At 41.5% G+C, this 27,932-nt stretch overlaps 1 long non-coding RNA gene across 1 annotated transcript; it reads left to right on the plus strand.

Annotated features, from left to right (window-relative positions):
* Positions 1 to 264: 264 nt before the first annotated feature.
* LOC135361539 (uncharacterized) lies at positions 265 to 27,932 on the plus strand. The gene is made up of 2 exons (XR_010404922.1): positions 265 to 388; positions 23,397 to 27,932. It is a non-coding gene; the product is annotated as an uncharacterized LOC135361539 (long non-coding RNA).

Consider the following 27,932-nt stretch of genomic DNA (forward strand, 5'->3'; position numbering starts at 1 on the left):
CTGGCTGCCTGTGCAGCCCCTGATGGAGGTGCAGCTCCTCTCTGGCCCCTCAGGAGCCACCCCTCCCCCTTCCTAAGGCAAGGATGGGGCAACAAAGCATGGGCTCAGGGAGGGTAAAGGCCTCTGGGCACAACAGACAAGAGGGTGTTCATACTATTGGGAAAGTGTTGAGAAAGCCAATGACCAATGGTTGCATAACAAAGCCTTTTGCAGATTTTATTTATTTATTAGAGAGAGAAGGAGGAAGCACAGGCAGGGGGAGTGGCAGGCCGAGGGAGAGGGAGAAGCACGCTCCCCGCTGAGCAAGAGCCCGATGCGGGGCTCGCTCCCAGGACCCCGGGATCATGACCTGAGCCGAAGGCAGACGCTTGACGACTGAGCCACCCAGGTGCCCTAAAAATTATTTTAAAATTATAAAAAAATATATCATTTACCGTCCTGTGGAGGAAGGGGAATAAAAATATGGATTGAAGGAGAAAAATGAATAATATAAAATTAAGCTGTTTTATTTAAGAAAGGGCTTGTTCTTGCATTTTTAAAATGGATGATGGCAGGTGTCAAATTTTTAGGTTGTTTAGATTCCATGGGACATGTTTAAGAAGTATGTACTTTTTGTAATGGTAATAAATGCCATATGCTGAAAGTAGAATATTTTAAATTAGTTCAATGTGTGATTAAAAATGTTAAATGTCAACTTAAAAATATGCAAGGAGGTATGTGATAATGCCATGTTCTTTTAGGGAGTGAGTGTCAGAGGGTTTGCAGACCCTGGTGGAGAGGACCAGGATTGGAGGGTGTATTCCCCGAGGTCATGAAGACACAGTGCTAGGGGCACCTGGGTGGCTCAGTCAGTTAAACGTCTGCCTTCGGCTCAGGTCATGATCTCAGGGTCCTGGGATTGACCCCGAGTCTAACTCCCTGCTCGGCAGGGAGTCTGCTTCTCACTCTGCCCTTCTCCCCCCTTCTCCTGCTCTCTCTCAAATAAATAAAATCTTAAAAAAAAAAAAAAAAAGAAGCAGTGCTAGTGTTACTAGAACAGTGATTACCAAGGCATTAGGGTGTTCTGCTGAAATCCACTCGTGGGAAGCTACTAAAAGCCTTGAATATATAAGTGAACAAAGGAGGAGTATCTAAGCATCAAGACAGTGAAAGTAATCACCTGGAAGAAAATCACAGGATTTGACTGTATGGCAAATTTAAACTTCCGTATGTAAAAAAAAACTCTCAACTAAAATGAAACATTAGTAGTTATAGAATGGTTTTCAAACTTTTCCTTACAATTCCTAAAAGTACCCTGAAAAACTTCATACCTTTTACACATTGTAAAAATGGCTTTTGACATGTTTCATTTTAAGTTTAAATATTTGGAAAGGATGTAATCTGGTATATTGAAAATATTGACATTTAAATATATGCATGTCATTCTTTTAAGTGTACATAATGAAATCTAAATCCTCTAGTAATATGAAATATACTATCATGCTTAAAAAAATACAGGAGTGGAGGGCCTGGGTGGCTCAGTCGGTTAAGTGTCTGCCTTTGGCTCAGGTCATGATCCCGGGGTCCTGGAAGCGAGTCCTGCATTGAGCTCCCTGCTCAGCAGGGAGTCTAATTCTCCCTCTCCCTCTTCCCCCATTCCCCACTCATGCTTTTTCTCTCACTTGCTCTCTTTCAAATAAATAAATAAAATCTTTAAAAAAATACATAAAGAAAACCCCTGACAACTGGACATTACTTTTCTTTTCTTCTGTGTTTATTTCTTTTTCACTTCTCCATACATACAATTTAACATAGTTTATTTTTTGCTTAAATGTCTTTTATTGATTATTCTATCATACCTCTCTGTCACAAAACATGCATGCAAATTGATCAAAACAACAAATGCACTAAAACTGTTATGAAATAATTATGATAATTGTATTGGAAATGCATCCCTAGTCAAACTTGATATATGGATGAGGATTCTTTTCCAGTTGGTCCATGCATCCACGAATGAACATTGCTTAGCGCTAGAATGTGGTAGAGTTCAGCATTGAATCTATCCCTATTTTAGCTTTTTATAGCTGTAGCACTGAAAAGTCTTGGTGTATATGGGCTGATTTTTATTAAAGCAACAATATTCAGTTTTTTGGATGTCTTGAGTTTTATGCTCCAAATCACATAGCACCCTGCTGCAGGCTCGGCACAGCACTGCGTACTTTTGCTTTATGGCCTTTACTACGGAAGCAGTGTTACATTTTCTCACCCTTTCCTCCCACTAGAATATGAGTTTCTTGAGGGTAGGGTTGCAGTTTATCTAGTTAACCAGTATATGACAGGTGCTCAGTAAATATTGGCTCATTTGCTTCATTCTTCATTTATTTTTATTTTTTATTTTTTTAAAGATTTTATTTATTTATTTGACACAGAGAGACATAGCAAGAGAGGGAACACAAGCAGGGGGAGAAGGAGGGGAGAAGCAGGCTTCCCCGCGGAGCAGGGAGCCCGATGTGGGACTCGATCCCAGGACCCTGGGATCACGACCCGAGCCGAAGGCAGACGCTTAACGACTGAGCCACCCAGGCACCCCGCTTCATTCTTCATTTAATAAATATTCATCAAGGGCCTTCTATGGGTTGGCCCCTTTTCTAGTCTCTGGGGATATAGGAGGGAGGGAGACAGGCAAAGCTTCTGCCTCTTGGTACCTACTTTTTAGTGGGTGTGACAAAAACAAATAAGCTCATGTCAGGAGTTGATAAATGCTATGGAGAAAAATTCAGAGTTAAGGAGTAAAGGGTGTTGGGGCACTGCTAGTTTTAAAAGGATGGTCTGGGAAGGTGTCTCCAAGAAGGGGAATCCATCATTACAAATTATTTTCAAGGATCTATTTGCTAACTGCTTGATTCAATTTTGTTAAAAGCAAAAATTGGAAACATATTTGCCATGGGATTTGTTACCAATTCAGTCAAGTCATTTACTCTCTCAATTTCTGGGAGATATATAAGAAAAAAGGCCTTATCAGGATTAACAATGTGAAAAGGTAATTAAAAAAAAAAGATGAAATATGATTTTCATACATTTATAAAATGAATATATATTAAATTCTTTAAATTTATCCTTATCAGTGAGAAAACTAGTAAGATGTTACAACTAATTCAAAGGAAACTACAAGAACAGACACTTTTATAGATCAGGAATGTTGACAGGAAAGTGCAAACAAAGGCAAAAAGGTTGGCCTCTTCCATTTGAAGGAGAAAGTTGCATTTCCACAGGAAGGGGGAGTTTACAGTGCTATAGACAGGAAGGATTTGCCTTGCAATCAGTTGTCTTTGGGATGTAAAATAACTCATGGCAGAGAAAAGCAAGAATTTGATACACTGAAAATATGTGCTCTAGAATCTAGAAATGCAGACTTCTCCACTGAAGCAGAAATTTTCTATGAGGACTAACCTTGTCTCTTTTTCACTTTTGGGCTCCTAATAAAGGGTTGGGAAAGTTGAAACATTAATCTCAAAACACCTTTGCTAATACAATATTTTTTGATAAAACAATTTTATCATATACCTTACATATATATATGTATTTTTTTAAAGTAGTCTCCATGCCCAGCATGGAGCCCAATGCAAGGCTTGAACTCATGACCCTGAGATCAAGACCTGAGCTGAAATCAAGAGTCAGACGCTTAACAAACTGAGCTACCCAGGTGCCCCTACATATATTTTTGTCAAAACTTTGAAGCTGTAGATGTAAACTACTCAAACTATGGAAAATGACTGCCACATTAACCCACCTATCACATCATAGTCTATTTGTTAGAAAATTTGTTTTTATATGCAAATAAATGAGTTAACATGCATGTTGAGGGCATCTGGGTGGCTCAGTCAGTTAAGCGTCTGTCTTTGGCTCAGGTCATGATCCCAGAGTCCTGGGATCAAGTCTCATATGGGGCTCCCTGCTCAGCGGGGAAGGAGCCTTCTTCTCCCTCTGCCTTCTGCTCCCCCTGCTTGTGCTCTCTCTCTCTGACAAATAAATAAAATAAAATCTTTAAAAAAAATGAATGTTGAGGAATATTACCAAAAACATTGAGAAATAAATATGGAACCTGTTTTTAAAGATAGATTACCAATAGCAGTCAAGATTAAAACAATGCTGATTAAATATTAATCAATTACCCATTCTATTAGGTTATAAAGAGAAGGTAACAATGTTGTTTAGTATCACTTAATTTGTAATAATGAAACGTTATATGTAGTTAGACTTACATATATGGATGAGGAGCATAGGAGAACGTGATATCCCTTCCATAAATATGTAGGCAAGCATGCATTGAACTCCAGTGTTTGGTTTAAATCAAAATTAAACAAGTTTTTTTTTTTAATTATTAAACAAGGATTACTTTTTAAAATGTCAGAAAATAAATCCATTAATTTTTTTGGACAAAGTGACAAGCTTCTCCTTGGTCTTGCACATAGTATATAATTTTTGTTTTTTCGTTGATAAAAGGCAGAACATACTGAACATTCTATCTAATCATACAAGTGAGACATTATGATTGGAATAAATATTTCATGATCTTGTTTGACCACATAAGTTTGATTTCTTTATTGAAAGATACATCAACTCTAAAAGAAAACACATAAAATATTTATTTGCCTGTCTTGCATAGCTTGAAAAATTTGATAGTCTCGAAAAAACATTATATTTACAGGAAACAAATCAGCATGATTAACATGCATTGCTCCTACTGTTTGAAGAGACTTCCACTTCTTGTTAATGATATCCCTACTAATGCACTTGGAGGAAGAACAAAAGATATTTTTAGAATCTGACACTCTCTTTGCTCTCCCAGGACCCTCGCTCAGGACCTGTGCATCCTTTGACAATAATGGGGTAGGGGACGGGGCTCTGAAAGATATAAGGTCACTTTCACTACTGCACTACAGAAATACTAAATTCAGAACCTCCCAACAAAGACCACTGTCTCAGCTTGTAGGGACAGGGTAACCAGTGACAGCTCTGTGCATAAGAGCAGGAAAGCAGAGCCTTAGGTAGACTTAAGGTGTTTTATCAGCTATTGGAGGATGATAGTTAGATGGGTCTCTTGGTTTGGCAGTCTTTTACACTCTTTTATACCACTGTGCATGGGTGAGGTATAGCCCCTGTTTTTGCTATTTGGGGGAGGCATTGTAGAAGGAGATCCTATATGAATCAGCTGCAGAGGCTCAGGCACCGAGACTTGAGGAAGAAATTATTGAATTTATGGAACTTACAGAATTGTTACCTTACAACTTTCTATACCCATGTTTTCCCTGGGAAAGCAATGCTTACCTCAGGATTACTTTGAAGACTTCCAAGTAGAGAGAGCAAAGAGCTGTAGCAGTTTAGACATGTGCTTATAACCCAAGTGGCCACAGCCTCCTAGACCTTGCATATCAGGATCACCTCATTTGAAATTCTTGGGACCCACCCTTAAACCTACTTGTTCAGTCACATGAAGAGTCAGGTCCTTTGCTGGCTGCTGAGCAGATTTCTCAATGGGTGGAGAATTTTAGGGGCTGTGGGGGTGAGTGATAAGTTTCATTCTAGAAAATCTAACAAAAAACAAGGGAAACACTGAATATTCGTAGTATGGAATAGAAATTGAGCAAAACACACAAAAGATGAAATATAATCTCCTAATAAATATGAGGAAATTTCTACTTCTCAAATATAAAAATGCAAAGGAGAAAAATAGCATTTTGCCTATTGTCAAAGATTGAAGGAAAACAATGAGATAATTGCTATTATTAGCAAAGGTTGTAGGAAAGATAAAACAGTGGCTTTATATCCCACTCGTGTGACTATATGTCATTAAAGGATTGTATTTCTGGAGAGCAATTTTGCAAAATGGATCCAGAATTATTCAAATGCTTATGCTTTCAAGTCATATTTTACTTCTAAGCATTTCTCCTACAAAAATATGCACATCTAAGTTTTCTCTATAAGGATATTAATTTTAGGGTTATTTATGTATGATAAAATTGCTCATACATAACTATTAATTAAAGGGAAATACTTTAATTTATTAAGAAATTCACCAGATGGATACTATGCATCAATTTTCCATCTATTTTTAAAGAAAATTCTTTTAAATTTAAGTGTAGTTGACATGTTACATTAGTTTCAGATGTACAACATGATGATTTGACGATTCTATATATTATGCAATGCTCACCATGATAAGTGTAGTTACCATCTGTCACCATACAAAGTTATTACAATATCATTGACTCTCTATGCTGTATTTTATATCCTTGTTACTTATTTACTTTGTAACTAGAAGTTTGAAATTCTTGATCCTCTCTATCTATTCTGCCCATACCCTCAAGCCCCTCCCTTCCGGCAACCACCAGTTTGTTCTGTGTATTTATTAGTTTGTTTCTGGTTTTCTGTTTATTTGTTTAATTTTTTAGATTCCATATATAAGTGAAATCATATTGTATTTGTCTTTCTCTGATTTATTTCACTTAACATAATAGCTCCATGTTGTTGTAAGATCACGTTCTTTTTTTATGGTTGAATAATATTCCACTGCGTGTATATGTGTATGTGTGTGTATACCACATCTTCTTTATCCATTCTTCTATCAATGGACATGTAGGTTCCGTCCATATTTTGACTGTCGTAAATAATGCTGTAAAAAATATAGGGGTGTATATATCTTTTTGAATTAGTGTTTTTGTATTCTTTGGGTAAATGCCCAGTAGTGGAATTATTGGATTGCATGGTATTTCTGTTTTTAATTTTCTGAGGAACCTCCATACTGTTTTCCATGGTGGCTGTTCCAATTTACATTCCCACCAACAATGCATGAGGGTTCTCTTTGAAAGAAACTCTAATAACATGGCAGAAATGCTGACAATATGTTATGTGCAAAGAGCTGGATCAAAAACTTTACATACAACATACACTTCATGAAGAGAAGAATCAAGACCTTGAGTTTCTTTTTGTTTGACTTGCACTTTTCCCCAATCTCTTACTACATAATGATAGAGCACTTTACATATCAACAGACCAGCATTTTGAACTATCTCATGGGGACTTTGCTTACACATCAAACATTTAATTCTGGCAATGTTTGGGCAATTATTTGAATATATTTTATTACATTTTGTCCTTATTATTTTATAAAATAGAGAGGGAAATGGAACCAATAAAGAGCTGTGGCAAGAGATGTTCTCACAAACGTAATGAAATCAACATGAAGTTGGAAATCTGAAGGAGCCATCAGCCATAATCACACCTGCTTTGACTTAGAGTTTATGCTCAATTCATTAGGAAAAATTCAAAATTAATGATGGTGTTCATAATGCCAAAAATAAACTTTGAAGATTGTGCCTGGATGAAATTTTTTGATTAGGAATTTGTAGTGTTCTTTGTATTATGTTTGAAAGTAGGAATGTGTATGCATAGAAAAAAAATCTTGGAATGCACTATGGCAGAGCATTAAAATATTAAAAATCGTTATTTCTAGATGGTGGGACTACTCTCAGCTGTATTTTCTAAATGTCCTTGGGAGAGTATGAATTAGATTAGAATCTAATAAAACAGTAAATGTTATTCTTAAGAGGGAAAGAAGAAAACTCACCCTATTAACTTGGTAAATATGACTGAATATACTAATGCTGCTCACAACAAGATGGTGCTCTTTTCTGAGACTGTCCCAACTTGTCAAAATTCCTTTTGAAATGTGGCCTTTGGAGCCTCACATAACTCCTGGTGCCATTGATCCCCTGGGGGTATGGGAGATTGGATGGGATCAGAGAATCTCAGAATCATTTAGATTGACAGCTCCTTTCACACTTGCACCTCCCGTTAGTTCTCATTTGTTGCTCTGAGAGAACTTTAGTTGTGTGGAGGCAGCTCTCCTGCCTCCCACCTTTATTTTTTCCTAAAATTTACTGATATTTATAATGCACCAGCCGCTCTGATACACCAGAGCCCTTTCACATTATTTAATGATATTTTTTTTCTTTCTCAGGCTGCAGACTATTCTTTCAGTCATTCCCCTTACAATTTAGTGCTGGGTGCTGTCAAGATCTTGGACACTCCTTCGTCTCTACGTTGTGATTTGTTGATGTCCTTTGACATGTGATGACCAAAATGAACACAGAAGTAGCCTTACCATGCAGAGTACAAAGGGATTGGGGCCTCTCTTTCATCCCTTTAGTTGACATGGCTGCCATGACTTTGTTGTGGGACCGTATCTGTGCAGACTGCTCCATGGAGTGGGTTTGCTGAAGGATGTGCTCACCCACAGATGTGATCTGAGCCAGTCATCTGCAGACGGATAAACACCTCAGTCTTTCCCTCTATCTCCAGTCTTCCCCTTCCTTCCTATCCGGGGACAGCTATCAGAATTCTCTTTCTTAAATACCTCCAAAGTTTTCCCCGTGTTCCACAAGGGTCTTCCAGCTTTGACTGTTGTGTTCTTTGGAGACTGCCACTAGGGGCATCCTTCCTAGTTCATGGCTTAGCCTCAATGGACCTCCTGCCTCACTTTCCTGCCAACCATTTCTTGCTTCATGGCATAGTCATAGGGCAGCAGTTCCCAGCGCAGGTGGGTGGGTGGTGGTTTTACCCCCAGATGACATTTGGTGATGTGTGGAGGAAGCCCCAGTTGTCATGACTTGGAGAAGAGACCCTACTGGCAACTAGTGAGTAGGACCAGGGATGCAGGTAAATATCCTACAACAAAGAATTATCCAGCCTAGGGGTGCCTGGATGGCTCAGTTGGTTAAGCGTCTGACTCTTGATTTCAGCTCAGGTCATGATCTCATGGTTGTGAGATCAAACCTGCTTAAGATTCTTTCTCTCCCTCTCCCTCTGCTCCTCTTCACCCCCCCTCTAAAACAAACAAACAAACAAACAAAAAACAAACTGGATTACCCAACCTAAAGTGTTGATTCTGTTGGAACTGAGAAATCTTGCCCTAAGGGAATGAGGAGTAAAAAATTAATACATGTAAAGTGCTCGGGACATCTCTGAGTCATCAGTGAGTCCTCCATAATTTCTAGCTATTATGGGGATGGTCTGAACAATGGGGGTCCTTCTCAGAGCACTTATCTCATTATTCCAAATTGCTATGGATATTCAGTTTCACATCTAATGCACACTGGGTAGCATGCAAACCTCATGTGGACATGGTCTGCCCTTGTGCCCAGGCAGCACTCACACATGAGGATGGAGCAGTGGGAAGAACACGGTGAGGACAATTGCTGGGGGACTAACACTCCTCAGTTCTTGAATTGTAAGACCTAGTAGGAAGAAAAGAGGTTGTTAGAAAGCATTTATGATTAATTTCACAAATTTAAAATGTCCACAAATATGAATTTGAATTAGACAACAGAAAAAGAAGGCAATTGCCTTATTCTATAAGGAAGCACACATTGTCTTTTTCTTTTCTTTTTTTTTTAAGATTTTATTTATTTATTTATTTGTCAAAGGGAGAGAAAGAGAGAAAGAGCATGAGCAAGGGGGCGGGGCAGAGGGAGAGGGAGAAGCAGAGTCCCCCTGCTGAGCAGGGACCCCGATGTGGGGCTCGATCCCAGGGCCCTGGGATCATGACCTGAGCCCAAGGTAGCTGTTTAACTGACTGAGCCACCTAGGCGCCCCACATTGCCTTTTTCATCTATAAAGTTGGCTGTAATCTACAGAGGTATGAAGATACCATTTCCACACCAATAGCAGACCTTCTCAGTGAGCTTGAAACTACTTAAAAGCATCGAGTTGAACAAAAATCAAAATGGCTGCACTAATGAATGCTTCAGTGAAGCTCAATTTTTTTTAATTTTTTAAATTTTTTTATTTTTATTTTTTAAATGTTTTATTTATTTATTCATGAGAATCAGAGAGAGAGAGAGAGAGGCAGAGGCAGAGGGAGAAGCAGGCTCCCCGCTTAGCAGGGAGCCCGATGTGGGACTCGATCCCAGGACCCCGGGATCATGACCCGAGCCGAAGGCAGACGCTCAACCATCTGAGCCACCCAGGCGCCCCGCTCAATTTTTTTTTTAAAGATTTTATTTATTTATTTGACAGAGAGAGACATAGCGAGAGAGGGAACAGGAGCAGGGGGAGTGGGAGAGGGAGAAGCAGGCTTCCCGCTGAGCAGGGAGCCCGATGCAGGGCTCGATCCCAGGACTCTGGGATCATGACCTGAGCTGAAGGCAGACGCTTAACGACTGAGCCACCCAGGCGCCCCCAAGCTCAGTTTTAAAATAACTTTTTCCTTCTCTTCTGCAAACTTCCCCTCCTCTCTTCTCAGCCTTTTGTTTCAGGGACCCAGTACCACCCTAAAGACATGACAAAGGAGGCTGGCAGCAAGCACAAGATTCCTGTAAAAACCAGCTAGATCTTGTATTTCCCTATACCCCCACCCCCCACAGCCCCTTCCTCCAGGCAGGCCTGTAGTTTTTCGAGGGCTATAGCCCTGCTGCAGCCTCCTTTGCTTGCAAAGCAATAAAACTACTGTTCCTCTTTATCCCAAACTCTGTCTTCCAGTTACAGTTTGGCTCTGAAGCAAAGTTTAGTTTTCAACAAGCTCAGAATGTGGGAGTAGAGAGAAAAGCACAATGAAATGAAGTCTTATCCCACACCTACACCTCTTCAGGGCTCCTATGGAAGCATGTGATCCCTGAGAGTTTCTCAGGGGCTCCACTCACCCCCAGCACAGTCAGCCCATGTCCTTTGCACCATGAATGTAGCTTTCTCTTGGTTACCTGGGCAGTACTAACCTCTATAAGAATGGACGATTCATGGAGAAGGTGAAATATTGGCCAAAACGTTAAAGGACAAAAATAGCTTTCTTTGAAAGTTCTCAGAGTGTTTGGGGCTTTGGGAAATTTTAGGTCTTAAAATAATACTACAGTTGCTCATTTGGCCTTCAGGGTACCTGCATGTTGTAGACATTGGAAGGGTGGAGAGTGAATGCCTAAAGTCACCATGTCAGTGCTGAACTCTGCTGAAGGCCAGGGTTGTGCTTTGTGGTAGACAGGCTGCCAAAACGGAAACGTGCTTCGCTCCACTCCAGAGGAATGTGTTGAAAGTCCTTCATAGAACCCTCTTGTTTCCCTGTCTGAAGGGGGGATTGTCCTGGTGTATGGTGGGTTGTCACATATGTGATGTACTGGCTGTCCTCTTCCCAAACTGTAGCAGAGCACAGAGCTATAAAGTCCATGTGGGCAACACAGCAATGTGCCAGGCGGGCTCCCTGGCACCTTGGGCGGACCGTGGCTGCAGGCTAACAAATCCCAGAACTGACCCAGAGCGAGGTCCCTCACGGAGGGTACCATCACCCCCACCTTCCCCTTCAACTCTCACCCTTTGGCACACCTTTCAGGAATAACTAAATCCCACCTGATTTCGGAGCCAGGACAGCGGTTCACATGTTTGAGCAGCTTCTGAGGTGCTATTAAAAGCTACCAATGTTAAAATTCCCAGAAAAGCGATTCATATTTCATAGCAACATACCCACTGGCGAAAGCAGTTGAGGTGACCGCACCTCCTGCCCATCCGTCTTATCTGTTTGGTGTCTGTCCCCTCACTCACTCCCCAGTGACAGCTCCTCAGGGCCCATGATCTTGTCGACCTCGCATCTCCTCTCCACTCTGCAAAGAACAAATGCCACAGAGGGTGAGGCACAGCGTCCAGAGCCAGGGTCATATTTAGGAAGAGAATCTGGCCTCAACTCTGTGTTTCATAAACTGTGTTTTACCTGTGGCCACACGAGAGCGTCACACAACTGCTCCACGCCCTCACTACCCACGCAGCCTCCTGGCATCCGTGGACGTTGCCGCCTCTGGTCACCCCCTCTCAGGCCCTAGACTCTGAGGCTGTGCTCCCCTCGACCGTCTCTCCTTCAGCCGAACGCCTCCCTCACGAGCCACCTACCGCTCACAAACTCGGCATTGCCGCCTGCCCTGCTTCTCTCTGGAACAACTCTCAATGCTTCTCTTTTGAACTGGATCCTCTCTTTGATATTCCGGTTACTCCAGCTTGCACACTCGATGCCTTTTGCACATCGTGCTAATCGGCCTGAGCTGGTTGCTGTCCGTCCATCTTCCAGGCCCTGGGGATGGTTGCAGAGGGTACTGAGCTCTGCTGAAGCCTCTGAGAGGTAGGGCATGATTTGAAGGCGAAGAGGTATTGTGCTCTCTTCAGTGTTGAGCGCAGGACAGCGTGCGTGGGTAAAGGAGGGTTTTTCTTTGCCCGCCCCCCCCCCCCAGGAAGGCAAAACATGCAGAGGTAGGGAGTGTGCCATAGACAACAGTGCCATCTAGTGGTGCGTACACAGCCTGCAGCGAAAATTACCTGCAGCGTCGAACCGAGAGACTGCAGTCACGTTTTGACTTCAGCTAGTCGTGGAACTCTTCTGGGGTAAACGGTTATTAAAAAGCATTTGGCTTAACCCCAAAACACTCCTTTGCTTTCCATTTGTATTCCTTTCCTGGACTTCAAATAAACATGCGGTTTTTTTTAAAAATCATGTATCTGGCCCTATTTTAGGTATTTTCCAAAACAGTTAATGTTGCTAAAATAAAATCACCCTCTACTCACTGACTGCCGGGATGGTAGCCTTTACCAAATCCATTTTCCTGTTTTTATTGGAAAATCTCATAATAAAAAATCTATTCTTCCAGATTTGTATTTGTTAGAAAGGTGAGCATCCTGTGTCCAAACCTAATAGTCAATCATCAAACACTTGAGGCATTTAGGAAAAGCGAGGCTGAAGTTTAGGCTGATTGGCTGGCACAGAAGCAAATGGGTTCCCCACAAATGAAGGAGCACTGTGGGCATGGAAAGACCTGAGGATGAGGATGCCACTGAAAATCGAGGTAACACACAGGGAGGGAAAGACAGGGCCAGCAGCAAGTAGGACAGAGAACAAAGCCTAGACTTTTAAAACATGGGCCTCCTTCTTTGAATTTTATTTAGGAAGCAAAATGTACAGCCAGCCCACCGTGAGCTCACCTTTACCCCTACATTTTTCAGCCACTTAATTTGTAAAGAGAATTCTAACATTGATGTGGAAAATGAATTAAATTTCACACAGTGTATTTGGTAGGTTAGACACAAAGATGTTCTAATTAAATTTCTTTCTAATAACATTACACCCTCAGCCAAAGAACTATTCTTATCCAAAGCCAGCATTTACAGTGGGAGGATTTATAGACTGAGGATGAAATCTATTCTGGCTCTGGGAATTCTTTTTTTTTTTTTTTTTAATTTTATTTACTTTCCCTTTTGGCTCATCTACTCTCCTGTAACATATTTTTTTATATTTATTTATTTTTTATTCTTATGTTAATCCCCATACATTACATCATTAGTTCTAGATGAAGTGTTCCATGATTCAAAGTTTGTGCATAACACCCAGTGCTCCATGCAGAATGTGCCCTCCTCAATACCCACCACCAGGCTAACCCATCCTCCCACCTCCCTCCCCTCTAGAACCCTCAGTTTGTTTTTCAGAGTCCATCGTCTCTCATGGTTCGTCCACCCCTCTGATTTCCCCCGCTTCATTCTTCCCCTCCTGCTACCTTCTTCTTCTTTTTTTTTTCTTAACATATATTGCATTATTTGTTTCAGAGGTACAGATCTGAGATTCAACAGTCTTGCACAATTCACAGCGCTTACCAGAGCACATACCCTCCCCAGTGTCTATCACCCAGTCACCCCATCCCTCCCACCCCACGGCCCACTCCAACAACACTCAGTTTGTTTCCTGCGATTAAGAATTCCTCATATCAGTGAGATCATATGATACATGTCTTTCTCTCTTTGACTTATTTCACTCAACATAATACCCTCCAGTTCCATCCATGTCGTTGCAAATGGCAAGATCTCATTCCTTTTGATGGCTGCATAATATTCCATTGTATATATATACCACTTCTTCTTTATCCATTCATCTGTCGATGGACATCTTGGCTCTTTCCACAGTTTGGCTATTGTGGACATTGCTGCTATAAACATCGGGGTGCACGTACCCCTTCGGATCCCTACTTTTGTATCTTTGGGGTAAATACCCAGTAGTGCAATTGCTGGATCATAGGGTAGCTCTATTTTCAAATTTTGAGGAACCTCCATACAGTTTTCCAGAGTGGCTGCACCAGCTTGCATTCCCACCAACAGTGTAGGAGGGTTCCCCTTTCTCTGCATCACCGCCAACATCTGTCGTTTCCTGACTTGTTAATTTTAGCCATTCTGACTGGTGTGAGGTGGTATCTCATTGAGGTTTTGATTTGGATTTCCCTGATGCTGAGCGATATTGAGCACTTTTTCATGTGTCTGTTGGCCATTTGGATGTCTTCTTTGGAAAAATGTCTGTTCATGTCTTCTGCCCATTTCTTGTTTGGATTCTTTGTTCTTTGGGTGTTGAGTTTGATGAGTTCTTTCTAGATTTTGGATACTAGCCCTTTATCTGATATGTCATTTGCAAATATCTTCTCCCATTCTGTCGGTTGTCTTTTGGTTTTGTTGACTGTTTCCTTTGCTTTGCAAAAGCTTTTTATCTTGATGAAGTCCCAATAGTTCATTTTTGCCCTTGCTTCCCTTGCCTTTGGAGATGTTTCTAGGAAGAAGTTGCTTTGGCTGAGGTCAAAGAGGTTGCTGCCTTGTTCTCCTTTAGGATTTTGATGGACTCCTGTCTCACATTGAGGTCTTTCAACCACTTGGAGTCTATTTTTGTGTGTGGTGTAAGGAAATGGTCCAGTTTCATTCTTCTGCATGTGGCTATCCAATTTTCCCAACACCATTTGTTGAAGAGACTGTCTTTGTTCCATTGGACATTCTTTCCTGCTTTGTCGAAGATTAGTTGACCATAGAGTTGAGGGTCCATTTCTGGGATCTCTATTCTGTTCCATTGATCTATGTATCTGTTTTTCTGCCAGTACCATGCTGTCTTGATGATGACAGCTTTGTAATAGAGCTTGAAGTCCGGAATTGTGATGCCGTCGGCTTTGCTTTTCTTTTTCAACATTCCTCTGGCTATGTGGGGTCTTTTCTGGTTCCATACAAATTTTAGGATTATTTGTTCCATTTCTTTGAAAAAAGTGGATGGTATTTTGATGGGGATTGCATTGAATGTGTAGATTGCTCTAGGTAGCATTGACATCATCACAATATTTGTTCTTCCGATCCATGAGCATGGAACGTTTTTCCATTTCTTTGTGTCTTCCTCAATTTCTTTCATGAGTATTTTATTGTTTTCTGAGTACAGATCCTTTGCCTCTTTGGTTAGATTTATTCCTAGGTATCTTATGGCTTTGGGTGCAATTGTAAATGGGATCGACTCCTTAATTTCTCTTTCTTCTGTCTTGCTGTTGGTGTATAGGAATGCCACTGACTTCTGTGCATTCATTTTATATCCTGCCACTTGACTGAATTCCTGTATGAGTTCTAGCAGTTTTGGGGTGGAGTCTTTGGGGTTTTCCACATAAAGTATCATATCATCTGCAAAGAGTGAGAGTTTGACTTCTTCTTTGCCAGTTTGGATGCCTTTGATTTCTTTTTGTTGTCTGATTGCTGTGGCTAGGACTTACAATACTATATTGAATAGCAGTGGTGATAGTGGACATCCCTGCCGCGTTCCTGACCTTAGGGGGAAAGCTCTCAGTTTTTCCCCATTGAGAATAATATTCGCTGTAGGTTTTTCATAGATGGCTTTTATATTGAGGTATATACCCTCTATGCCTATACTCTGAAGAGTTTTGATCAAGAAAGGATGCTGTACTTTGTCAAAAGCTTTTTCTGCATCTATTGAGAGGATCATATGATTCTTGTTCTTTCTTTTGTTAATGTATTGTATCACATTGATTGATTTGCGGATGTTGAACCAAGCTTGCAGCCCAGGGATAAATCCCAGTTGGTCATGGTGAATGATCCTTTTAATGTACTGTTGGATCCTATTGGCGAGTATTTTGGTGAGAATTTTTGCATCCATGTTCATCAGGGATATTGGTCTGTAATTCTCCTTTTTGATGGGGTCTTTTTCTGTTTTTGGGATCAAGGTAATGCTGGCCTCATAAAATGAGTTTGGAAGTTTCCCTTCTGTTTCTATTTTTTGGAACAGTTTCAGAAGAATAGGTATTAATTCTTCTTGAAATGTTTGGTAGAATTCCCCTGGGAAGCCACCTGGCCCTGGGCTTTTGTTTTTTGAGAGATTTTTGATGACTGCTTCAATTTCCTTAGTGGTTATAGGTCTGTTCAGGTTTTCTATTTCATCCTGGTTCAGTTTTGGTAGTTGATACATCTCTAGGAATGCATCCATCTCTTCCAGGTTATCTAATTTGCTGGCATAGAGTTGCTCATAATATGTTCTTATAATTGTTTGTATTTCTTTGGTGTTGATTGTGATCTCTCCTCTTTCATTCATGATTTTGTTGATTTGGGTCATTTCTCTTCTCTTTTTGATAAGTCTGGCCAGTGGTTTATCAATCTTATTAATTCTTTCAAAGAACCAGCTCCTAGTTTCGCTGATCTGTTCTACTGTTCTTTTGGTTTCTATTTCATTGATTTCTGCTCTGATCTTTATTATTTCTCTTCTCCTGCTGGGTTTAGGCTTTATTTGCTATTTTTTCTCTAGCTCCTTTAGGTGTAGGGTTAGGTTGTGTACTTGAGACCTTTCTTGTTTCTTGAGGAAGGCTTGTATTGCTATATACTTTCCTCTTAGGACTGCCTTTGCTGCATCCCAAAGATTTTGAACAGTTGTGTTTTCATTTTCATTGGTTTCCATGTATTTTTTTAATTCTTCTTTAATTTCCTGGTTGACCCATTCATTCTTCAGTAGGATTCTCTTTAGCCTCCATGTATTTGAGTTCTTTCCGACTTTCCTCTTGTGATTGAGTTCTAGTTTCAAAGCATTGTGGTCTGAACATAGGCAGGGAATGATCCCAATCTTTTGGTACCAGTTGAGACTTGATTTATGACCTAGGATGTGATCTATTCTGGAGAATGTTCCATGGGGACTAGAGAAGAATGTGTATTCCGTTGCTTTGGGGTGGAATGTTCTGAATAGGTCTGTGAAGTCCATTTGGTCCAGTGTGTCATTTAAAGTCTTTATTTCCTTGTTGATCTTTTGCTTAGACGATCTGTCCATTTCAGTGAGGGGGTTGTTAAAGTCCCCCACTATTATTGTATTGTTGTCGATGTGTTTCTTTGCTTTTGTAATTAATTGCCTTATATAACCATGTTAGGGGCATAGATATTTACAATTGTTAGATCTTCTTGTTGGATAGACCCTTTAACTAGGATATAGTGTCCTTCCTCATCTCTTATTACAGTCTTTGGTTTAAAATCTAATTTGTCTGATATAAGGATTGCCACCCCAGCTCTCTTTTGGCATCCATTAGCATGGTAAATGGTTTTCCACCCCCTCACTTCCAATCTGGAGGTCTTTGGGTCTAAAATGAGTCTCTTGCAGACAACATATCAAGGGGTCTTGTTTTTTAATCCAGTCTGTTAGCCTGTGTCTTTTGATTGGGGCATGTAGCCCATTTACATTCAGGGTAACTATTGAAAGATAGGAATTTAGTGCCATTGTATTGCCTGTAAGGTGACTGTTACCGTATATTGTGTGTGTTCGTTTCTGGTCTATGTTGCTTTTAGGGTCTCTCTTTGCTTAGAGGACCCCTTTCAAGATTTCCTGTAGGGCTGGTTTTGTGTTTGCAAATTCCTTTAGTTTTAGTTTGTCCTGGAAGCTTTTTATCTCTCCTTCAATTTTCAAGGACAGCCTAGCTGGATAGAGTATTCTTGGCTGCATATTTTTCTCACGTAGTGCTCTGAATATATCCTGCCAGTCCTTTCTGGCCTGCCAGGTCTCTGTGGATACGTCTGTTGCCAATCTAATGTTTCTACCCTTGTAGGTTACATATCTCTTCTCCCGAGATGCTTTCAGGATTTTCTCTTTGTCTATGAGACTCGTAAGTTTTACTATTAGATGTCGGGGAATTGACCTATTTTTATTGATTTTGAGAGGGGTTCTCTGTGCTTCCTGGATTTTCATGCCTGTTTCTTTCCCCTAATTAGGGAAGTTCTCTGCTATAATTTGCTCCATTATACCTTCTGCCCCTCTCTCTCTTTCTTCTTTTTCTGGGATCCCAATTATTCTAATGTTTCGTCTTATGGTATCGCTTATCTCTCGAATTCTGCCCTCGTGATCCAGTAGTTGTTTTTCTCTCTTTTTCTCAGCTTCTTGATTTTCCATCATTTCATCTTCTATATTACTGATTCTCTCTTTTGCCTCATTTATTCCAGCACTTAGCGCCCCCATTTTTGATTGCATCTCATTAATAGGATTTTTGATTTCTACTTGGTTGGATTTTAGCTCTTTTACTTCTCCAGAAAGGGTTTCTCTAATAACTTCCATATTTTTTTCAAGCCCAGCTAGTATCTTTAAAGTGATGATTCTGAACTCTAGATCTGACATCGTACTAATGTCGGTATTGAGTAGGTCCCTGGCAGTCGGTACTACCTCTTGTTCTTTTTGTTGAGGTGATTTTTTCCGTCTTGTCATTTTGTGCAGAGGAGAATAGATTAATGAGAGAACAAAATGCTAGCAGAGTAACCACGTCCCCAGAAAATATACTCTAAACAAATCAGAAAAGACCTGAAGCAGTGGGATAAGAAAGGGAAAGAGAGAAAAAAGAAAAAGAAAAAAAAGAAAAAGATAAAGATAAAAACAAAAACAAACAAAACAAAACAACAACAACAAAAAAAACAGAATGTGATCAAATATGATCTATATGGTATATAGATCAGTTCCACACACTAGATTTGGTGTGTATTTTGGTCTTTTAGAAGAAAGTGCCTCCCAAAATTTTAAAGAAAGAAAAACTTATATATGTACAAAAATAAGGATTGATATGATAAAGGGATGGAATATGACTGTAAAGATGTAAATTATAAAAAATTTTATAAAAGGAATTGATAAGAAGTTGTTTGAAAAAAGAAAGAAGAGGATTTAAAAAAGAAAAAAGAAAAAGAAAAAAAAAAGGGAGAGGATGTGGTCAGGCAGGGGAATAGAAAACACCATATACTAGAGATTTAGGGTATATTTTAATCTGTTAGAAGAAACTATCTCAAAATTTTAAAGAGAGAACAACTTATATATATAAGCCAAAAATATGGGTAACTACTATGAAGGGATAGAATATGACTCTAAAAATGAAAAATAAAAATTTTTTTTTTTTTAAAAAGGGATTGATAAGATGTTGGTTGAAAAAGGAAAAAGAAAAATTCAAAAAGAAATAAAAAGACAAAAAGACAGTTAAAAAAATTAACTTTAAAAGACTAAAGAATCATGGTAAAAATGCCATGAATTCTATGTGCAGTATTCCCCTAGCGCTGGAGCTCTGCCGTTCTCATTGATCGGTTAACTCGGTCTGGGCTGGCTGTTCTCGCTGATCTTCTGGGGAGGGGCCTGTTCCCGTGGTTCCCAAATGTCTCTGCCGGAGGCGGAATTGCCCCGCCCTTGCCCCCTCCCGGCTAAGTAATCTGCTCGGGTTTGCTCTCCGGGGCTTTTGTTCCCTGCGAGCTTTCCGTCCAGCTTTGGAGGCGGAGAGTGAAAATGGCGGCCTCCTAATCTCCGCCCCAGAGGAGCCGAGAACTCAGGGCCCCGCTCCTCAGTGAGCCCCCAGAGAAAAGCCGTCAGTCACTCCCGTCTCCCCGGTCTCCGGCCTCACTCTGTGCTCGCCCGGCCTGTGACCGTGCGTTTCTATCTCTGGCACCCGACCCCGGGTGGAGTCTCCAAACCCAGCAGATCCCTGCGGTGCACTCCTGCACGGCTCCTCCCGGGGGAGGAAGGTGAGTCTCCCCAGATCTGCCGCTTTTTGGGTCCCTGCTGGAGGAGCAGTGGCCCGACTGTGCCGCGGATCACGGTTTATGGCAACCCCAAGCTGAAAGCCCGCGCCTGGGCTCCGCCTCTGCAGCCGGCTTCCCTGCTCCGATACCTGGGAGCTCTGCCACACTCAGGCACCCCCGGTCTTTCTGTGACCCCGAGGGTCCTGAGACCACACTGTCCCGGAGGGTTCCACCCCCCGCTTAGCCACCAGAGTGACATCCCTCAGCGGAGCAGACTTTTAAAAGTTCCGATTTTGTGCTCCGCGGCTCTATCACTTGCCAGAAGTGGCCGACGGAGGCCCCTCCCCTACCGTCTATCCTCCCGAATATCGCCTTGGATTCCCTTCTCCGCACGTCCTACCTTCCAGAAAGTGGTCGCTTTTCTGATGAGAGAGTTGCTGCTCTTCTTTTCTTCGATCTCCTGTTGAGTTTGTAGGTGTTCAGAATGGTTTGATCCCTATCCAGCTGAATTCCTGAGAGGAGACGAAATCCAGGTCTCCTACTCCTCCGCCATCTTGCTCCGCCCCCCTGGCTCTGGGAATTCTGTAAGAGTCCAGGAAAACATCTGGAGGGTTTGACATCCTGATGACTTGACCATTTGTTAAAGATCCTGAAGTATGTTCACTGGCATTCTAAATGTGCAACTCGTGTGCGTCGTGATACCATTTCCCTGAAAAGCTGTGACTGTCCCATGAACAATTTCTCTTCATAAAAATTAATTTAACTTGATGCCCTCCAAATAGAAACAACACAGTGTTCTGTGCCAGTATGAAGAGCAGTCGTGAAGACAAGGAAGAGTTGTCATTTGGACATTTACAAATGAAATGCAGTTCTATACAAGGTTGAGCTTTGATCATTCATGCAAAAAGAAAAAGAGCATCTCCTAATTTTTCCCAGTTTTGTTTATATTTGATGTATTATAGCATCATGGTACCAAGATGTATGTATTTAGTCCAGAGAATTTATTGGGAAACGCGTTTAGTGATAAATGCAGAGTTTTATAGGAACTGAGAATAATATTTCTCATTGGCCTGCAGATTAATATAGTTTAGCAATTCAACAATATAAATGTCCAGAGTTTGTCTTTTAGAGTTTTAATTCCCTCAGGAGACTCAGTATTTCATCTTTCATTTTTATTTGAGGAAATAAAATCCTATTTGTTTGAAGTGGCTTGGATCCAGAAAGGTCAGACAGATCCACCCTGATGCTCCTATCAGGCAGCTGCTCCTCACCCAGCATCACCTTTCCCAGTCTTGAGCAGAGGTCCCAGGGCTGCCTCCCCAGTATCCTCAGTAGTGCTCATAGACTAAGTAAGCATCTGTCTTCCATTTACATGTACTATTTCATAGGTATGTACAGATCTAATCAGGACTAATAAAATATACAATAATTTAAAAATATCACTGAATTACGGTTTTTTTAACGTGCAGTCTTTCAAATTAAAGCTACTAAAACGCAACCTTGATACTTGCTCTAATATCTGAAACATTTAGCTAGAAATGTCCTGGCACCTGAGTTTAAACGCCAACCCTATCCATAACATGACTTCTTAAATAATTTTTACAGTTTTTTTTTTCCTGTATGTCATGATCATGTGCCACCTTTGCTAGTGCTTTTATGACGAGTGAATTACAATAACTCATGGAATTCAGTTCGTGGTCATCGAGAAGAACTTACAACTTCGTGGGCCTCATGGCAGGACTGCATGGCCTGAATGTGGCCCCAGGTCCAGGTGACATCAAAGGCCGTATCCTGAAGCCTCTTTAGAATCCAGCTGTGTTGTTTCACATATATTGATGAGCCATGCGAGGCTTTCCCTAGGTGGCGTCTCTGAGTTCCTTGAGGAGGGTTATCAGAGGATTCTTAGCGGTTTGCATGGGGTCTTGGGCAAGTCTGCACCTGTTTGAAGTATTGTCTTCACCTGACACAAGATTTGGAGCCAGGCAAACACCGATTTGGTTTTATTGGAGTTTTAGAATTTTACAATCCCTGGGTGACAGCAATGGTCACAGCATCAAGCCTAACATGTTTTTTCTTTTCTTTTTTTTATATCACACTTAAAATTTGGGGTACTTTTACATCAAATTACTTTCCCGAAGGCCTGACATGTTTTAATAGGAGAACCTTCTCAGAATGGGAGTTTCTCCCTGAGATGTGACTTGGCTGGTATAATGGTTAATTTTATGCAACTTGACTGGGCTAAGGTGCATCCAGATAGCTGGCAAAATGTCATTTCGGGGTGTGTCTGTGAGGGTATCTCCTGAACAGATTAACATTTGAATTGGCATTGAATTTACTGAGTAAAGGAGATTGCCCTCACCAATGCAGAGTAGGTATAATCCAATTCTTTGGGGGCCCGGATAGGACAAAAAGGCAGAGGAAGGGGGAATGTATTCTGCCTGCCTAAGCCGGCACACGGGTCTTCTGCTCTCAGGTATTAGTGCTCCTGGTTCTTGGTTTTCAGTCTTGCCTAGAACCACACCACCAGCTTTCCTGGGCCTCCAGCTTGCTGACAGTAGACTGTGGGACTTCTTTGCCTCCATAATCACATGAGGCAATCCCTCATACTACATCTTTTTCTGTATATATATAAATCCTATTGGCTCTCTTTCTCCAGAAAACCCTGACTAATATAGATGAAGTCTCCATAAAACACCAGGAGGGTATTGGGAACAGGGATGTCTGTGTCTGAAGAAACTTGAATCCAAGCTGCAATCAATATATTAAAGAAAGAATGAAAGAAAGCCAAGTCAGTAGAGAGGCTTCCTTTGGGTGCCCCAGCTGAGTGGGAGGGGTTAGGGGAGTGTGGGGCCCTTTCCTCCACCTCCTGCCTGGCCCTCTCCAGTTTTCCTCCAGAGAAGCAGTTTTCTGCAGACACCCTGACCCACTTTCTGTCCATTTTCATTTGGGTATCAAGTTATTTCTGTAGTGCCAATTTTTGGGGAGGGTGGGGGGGACAGGCTGGTATTCTAATATACTGTGCTACTTTAAAATACTGAAGCATTGCTATTCTTGTTGGCGCAAAACTGCCTTTTCAGTATTGACTCTGAAACATTTCATGTTTTAGGGTTATAAACCCCATTAGAATTTTACATCTAACAGAGGTCCACCCATTTAGAAAATGTTCTGACCACATCCTTCTCTGCTTAGAACACTTCTGAATTCTCTTGCTGGGCTTTTAACAACCAGTTCTCAGCTTACGAATGAGGTCCAGCAGCTTTCTCTCTTTTTCATTTTCCCTAGGAGCCCAGTTGGACTGCAGTCTCCTGGGACAGGCTCCTGAGGGCCGTGCTGCCGGGGAGGGGTGGGGGGTTGAAGGGCAGAACAGGTGTGCAAGGTGCTGGGGGCTCAGGGAATGGGATCCCAGTGACATGATGGGAAGGCTGGATTAGTGAGTTCGATGAGCAAGAATTGTTTCTCTGGTCAACTTGGAGATAAGGAATCCAGAGGAGCAGTGACTCATCTAAAGCCAAATGCCGTGTGTTAGGTAGAGGACAGGAGCCCAGGTCTTGTTTTGACATCCCTTATCTGCCTTCCAGAGTGAGAGCATCAGCAGTGTGATGTGGAAAAATGGTGCCACTGGAGAGTTTTACACTCCCTGAAGCATATCTCACCAAGTTCTGGGGGTGGAACAATGTCAAGAAAGGAGCTGGGGAGGAAAACATTTTGGTGAGGATGACAGAACTAGAGGTGAGTAGTTGTGAAGCTTTCTGAAATCTGTTGCTTTTTAGAAAAGACATGTGGGGCGCCTGGGTGGCTCAGTCGTTGAGCGTCTGCCTTCGGCTCAGGTCATGATCCCCGGGTCCTGGGATCGAGCCCCGCATTGGGCTCCCTGCTCAGCAGGGAGTCTGCTTCTCCCTCTGCCTGCTCTGCCTGCCACTCCCCCTGCTTGTGCTCTCTTTCTGACAAATAAATAAATAAAATCTTTAAAAAAAAAAAAGATTAGGGGCGCCTGGGTGGCTCAGTCATTGAGCGTCTGCCTTTGGCTCAGGTCATGATCCCAAGGTCCTGGGATCAAGCCCTGGCCATCGGGCTCCCTGCTCGGCGGGAAGCCTGCTTCTCCCTCTCCCACTCCCCCTGCTTGTGTTCCTGCTCTCGCTATCTCTCTCTCTGTCAAATAAATAAATAAAATCTTTAAAAAAAAAAAAAGACAAGACATGGACAGAGGGTCCAGGTGCAGTTGCCGTGGGACATCCTAAGCGGGGTTCACCAGGGTCCACCAGAGGAGCAGAAACCATTTAATTAACTTCCGAAGGATCTCTGAGCTTCACCAGCTGGGCAGAAGCTGTGATTGGGCCGTTGTGTGGGCTGGCAGGCCCTGGTGTTTACAGATTTGGTGATTCCCCTTTAATTACAGTGTTGAGTAGTTGCTTTAAACACCAGATGCTTTGCATTGCATTTCTTCCAGCTGCCTGGCCAGGGAATGTGACCTGGTCCTTGGTTTGTGCTTCTTGTTACTGACTCTGGCAACATAGCATGAGTTTTATACACCCCCCGCCCCCCCCCACTTGTATATGTATATTTATATATTTTTATAAACAATTATGTATTAATTATATATTAGCTATTATTTTAAAATAATTATATATTAGTTATATATATTATACATACATACAGAGCTGTTTAAAAATGATTAATCGTATTAAACCTCTTCTCATCTCTGATAAGCCATTTCTTTGCATGTTTTTGATCCTTGCTACACAAAATGGGGCCAGCAGACAGCATCATCAGTACAACCTGGGAGTTTGTAAGAAAGTAGAACCTCAGGCCCTGCACACAGGCTCTGAGTCAGAATCTGCATTTTCACAAAATCCCCAGGTGTTTTGTGTTCAAATAAGGATCAACATCCCTGGAGCAGAGACAGTGCAGTAGGCACTATTCTGAGGGCTTTATGGGATCAACCTGCTTACTCCTCACTGCATCCTGATGAGGAACAAATGAAATCCTGAGAAGCAGGGACCCATGGGGGATACCATATGGCCCTGCCCCACTCCCATCTGCCTCCAGAGCATGGATCTTCACCCCATACTCTAGACCTGGCCCCTTTGTGCACCAACACCTGATTCATGAAAGATCTAATAGTCCTTGAAATGTTATTTATGGGAACTGTTTAGTTTAGGATTCTGTAAAATTATTATCCATGGACTTGTTACTATTGTAATTCTTGCCAGTATAAAATGATGATGATAACAATGATGATGGTGGTGATGATATTTACTCCAAGCTTTTAGTTTTCTAGCTCTTTGAAGAGCAAGACTGTGATTTTGGTACTGCCCTACTCTTAGAAATGCTACAAGCTCTGACTTAGGTTTGGTATTATTTCTTGTCTGTTTGGTAGAGAAATGATTTCTCCAAGTTCTAGATGTAGTACTCTTTCTCAAAGTTTCTAGGATGGATAGCATCAAAACTAAAGGCCCATTCCTTGTTTTCCTCTTTGCAGTATTACATGGAAATAACCAAGGCCCATTCTGAGAATGGGACCATAGCTTTAGAAAGAACTAAAAATATTGATTTCTTCTCCTTAACCTCAAGTTCATATATTCTCCCTTCTTCAAAGAGCAGTAGGAGTATCACATGTTTCTGTCAGGGATGATTAGGGAAGTTCATTTCCCCTGTTAAAGGCATTACATTTATATCCTATCACTCAAGGCAATCCCTGTATTATATATACAGAATCTTTCATTTCTGAACCTATTGGTAACACATGTCTTATTACTGGAGTAGAAAATGGAAAGACTGTAGAATTTTCTCAGTTCTTCAAGCTGTGGGTGTGGTTCATTTATCATTGTGAAATCAATTTTGTCCTAAACAGCATTTAAAAAGGAAGAAATGGAACACAGACTAGAAAATGTAGAAGTACACCATGTATTCATTTGCTAGGGTTGCTATAACAAAGTACCACAGAATGAGTGGGTGGCTTAACAACAGAAATTTTTTTTTTTTTTTTAACAACAGAAATTTATGATCTTATAGTTTTGGAGACTAGAAGTCTGGGATCAAGGTGTTGGCAGGGTTTTCCATGAAACTTTAAACATCCATGGGTGTGTGTGTGTTTATATGGGTTTCAGTGTTAAAGTATATTTCCTATTATATAGGTCAGGTAAAACATGTTGGAAAAACACAGACTTGCTGATTTGTTGGTAGGATGCCCTGCCTTACCCTTCCTTCTTGGGATGGAGCAGATTCATCTTCTAGATCCACTGTAGGATCTGGAAGACTATGAGGAAGGGCATGAATGGATTATGAGATAGGTTCTTCTTGCACATCTTATACTCCTTCAGATGACTATTGTCGGTTTGCTTTTGGTTTTTAGTAATATCCAGATTGTTGGTAGCTCCCAGAGGTTGTAGGACTGAGGTTCCCTTTCCTTGCTGGTCATCAGCCTGGGACACTCTTAACTCCTATAAGTTGCTTTTGGGTCCTTGCCACATGGCCCTCTGCATCTCAGCAAACCAGAACCTCTTCTCATAAATCCCCCACTCTGATTTCCCCTTCTGCTACTACCTGTAGAAAAATCTCTGCTTTTGAAAAAGCATGTGATTAGTTGAGGCCCACCTGGGAAGTCTCCCTTTTGATGAACTCAGAGTTAACTAGTTAGTAACCTTAATTACATGTGCACACTCCCATTTGCCATGTGAAGTAAAAACCATGTGCTGGTTTTATCATGTTCACTGTCCTGGGGATTTCAGTGAGAAGTTCTGGGGCCATTTTAGATATCCCCAGCATAGGCCCAGATCCTGCAAGTTTATCAGTAAACTTATATTTGGTCAGGAGAGATGCAAACTTATATTTGGTCAGGAGAGATGCCATTGTGTCCAGGGGAGAAGATCATATATATGCCTTTAGCATTTTTTTTCCTTTGCCCCATTTGTCTGTAACTTGGCAAACTTATTTCAGTGGCTCTTTTCCTTCTTCCTTCTTGAGTGATGCTCTATACCTCATTCCATGAACTCTCTTTGAACCAGTTTTGCTGTCCTGCTGGACCTGTCACTGTTGGGTAGATAAAGCTCTGACACATGTCCGTTCTATATTTGTATGGAGTCATGGGTTTAGCTTTTTGACAAAGGCAATTCAGTTATCTGGGAGGCCTGGCCTTGTAGCTTCTGAGACTTTCAATATTCTTTTTTTCTTGCCATAAACCTTTTACTGACTGAGTTCACCCATAGCTCTGCCTTTGAATGAAAAGGTATAAAAATTCACCTTGTGCATGGCTTTCTATCATTAAAAGTTTGCATGGTGACTGGCATCTTAAAAAGGAACTTTGATGGAAAGCGCTCTGCCATGTGTGGGATATTTTACAGAGAAAGTGATGGAAAAGTTGAGCAAAGGGAAAAAGAACAGATACACATCACACAACTATGGCTTGAGCATCTTTCTCTCTGGGCTAGGTTGTTGAAAAGAGATGGCAAGACTGGGCCAATGCCTGGACTTACTGATTATGGGACTGACCATGGACAATTGCCAGACCTAAGACAGAGCTTTCTTTACCTGCAAAGCCAGAGGAATGCCACCTCCTGCCCCACCTTGGCATGCAGCCCAATCTCAGGTCCAAAGCAGACCCTATGAGGTAGCAGGTAAATCAATCTTGCTCTGGGATATGGTGATCCAACAACACCCCCAACCCACCATTTGTCTTTGGCCTTTGTCACCAACTACATCAGAGATCTAGAGTGCCCAGGTTGATTCTGTGGTTTCCACTGTCCTTTGAGACCCATCTTTCCTGACTGCTGTGAGGGTCTACTTTGGAATGTCCCTGAAATTGAGGTGGAATCTACAGTTCTGATCACCAATTCTGATGTGGGGCAGGGATTTTCCCTACACCATCAAGCAATTCTTTGACATTAGCTGGCTGTCCTATGATTTAACCCAGTTCTGACATTATCTACCTGGAGAGAGCATCAGATCTCACAAGTTAAAGGCTCGGTTCTATAACACTGCTCCTAACTTAGATGACAATTGCAGGTCCAGATTATCACCTGTGCTTCTGACTGATCCACTATAAATCAGAGGTTCCCATGACCCTCTCCTTGGGTTTGATTAATTTGCTGGAGTGGCTCACAGAACTTAGAGAAACA

Source organism: Mirounga angustirostris, unplaced genomic scaffold (assembly GCF_029215605.1).
Source record: "Mirounga angustirostris isolate CCGP_5_RB_7025 unplaced genomic scaffold, mMirAng1.0.hap1 SCAF_9, whole genome shotgun sequence".
NCBI classification, from domain to species: domain Eukaryota; kingdom Metazoa; phylum Chordata; class Mammalia; order Carnivora; family Phocidae; genus Mirounga; species Mirounga angustirostris.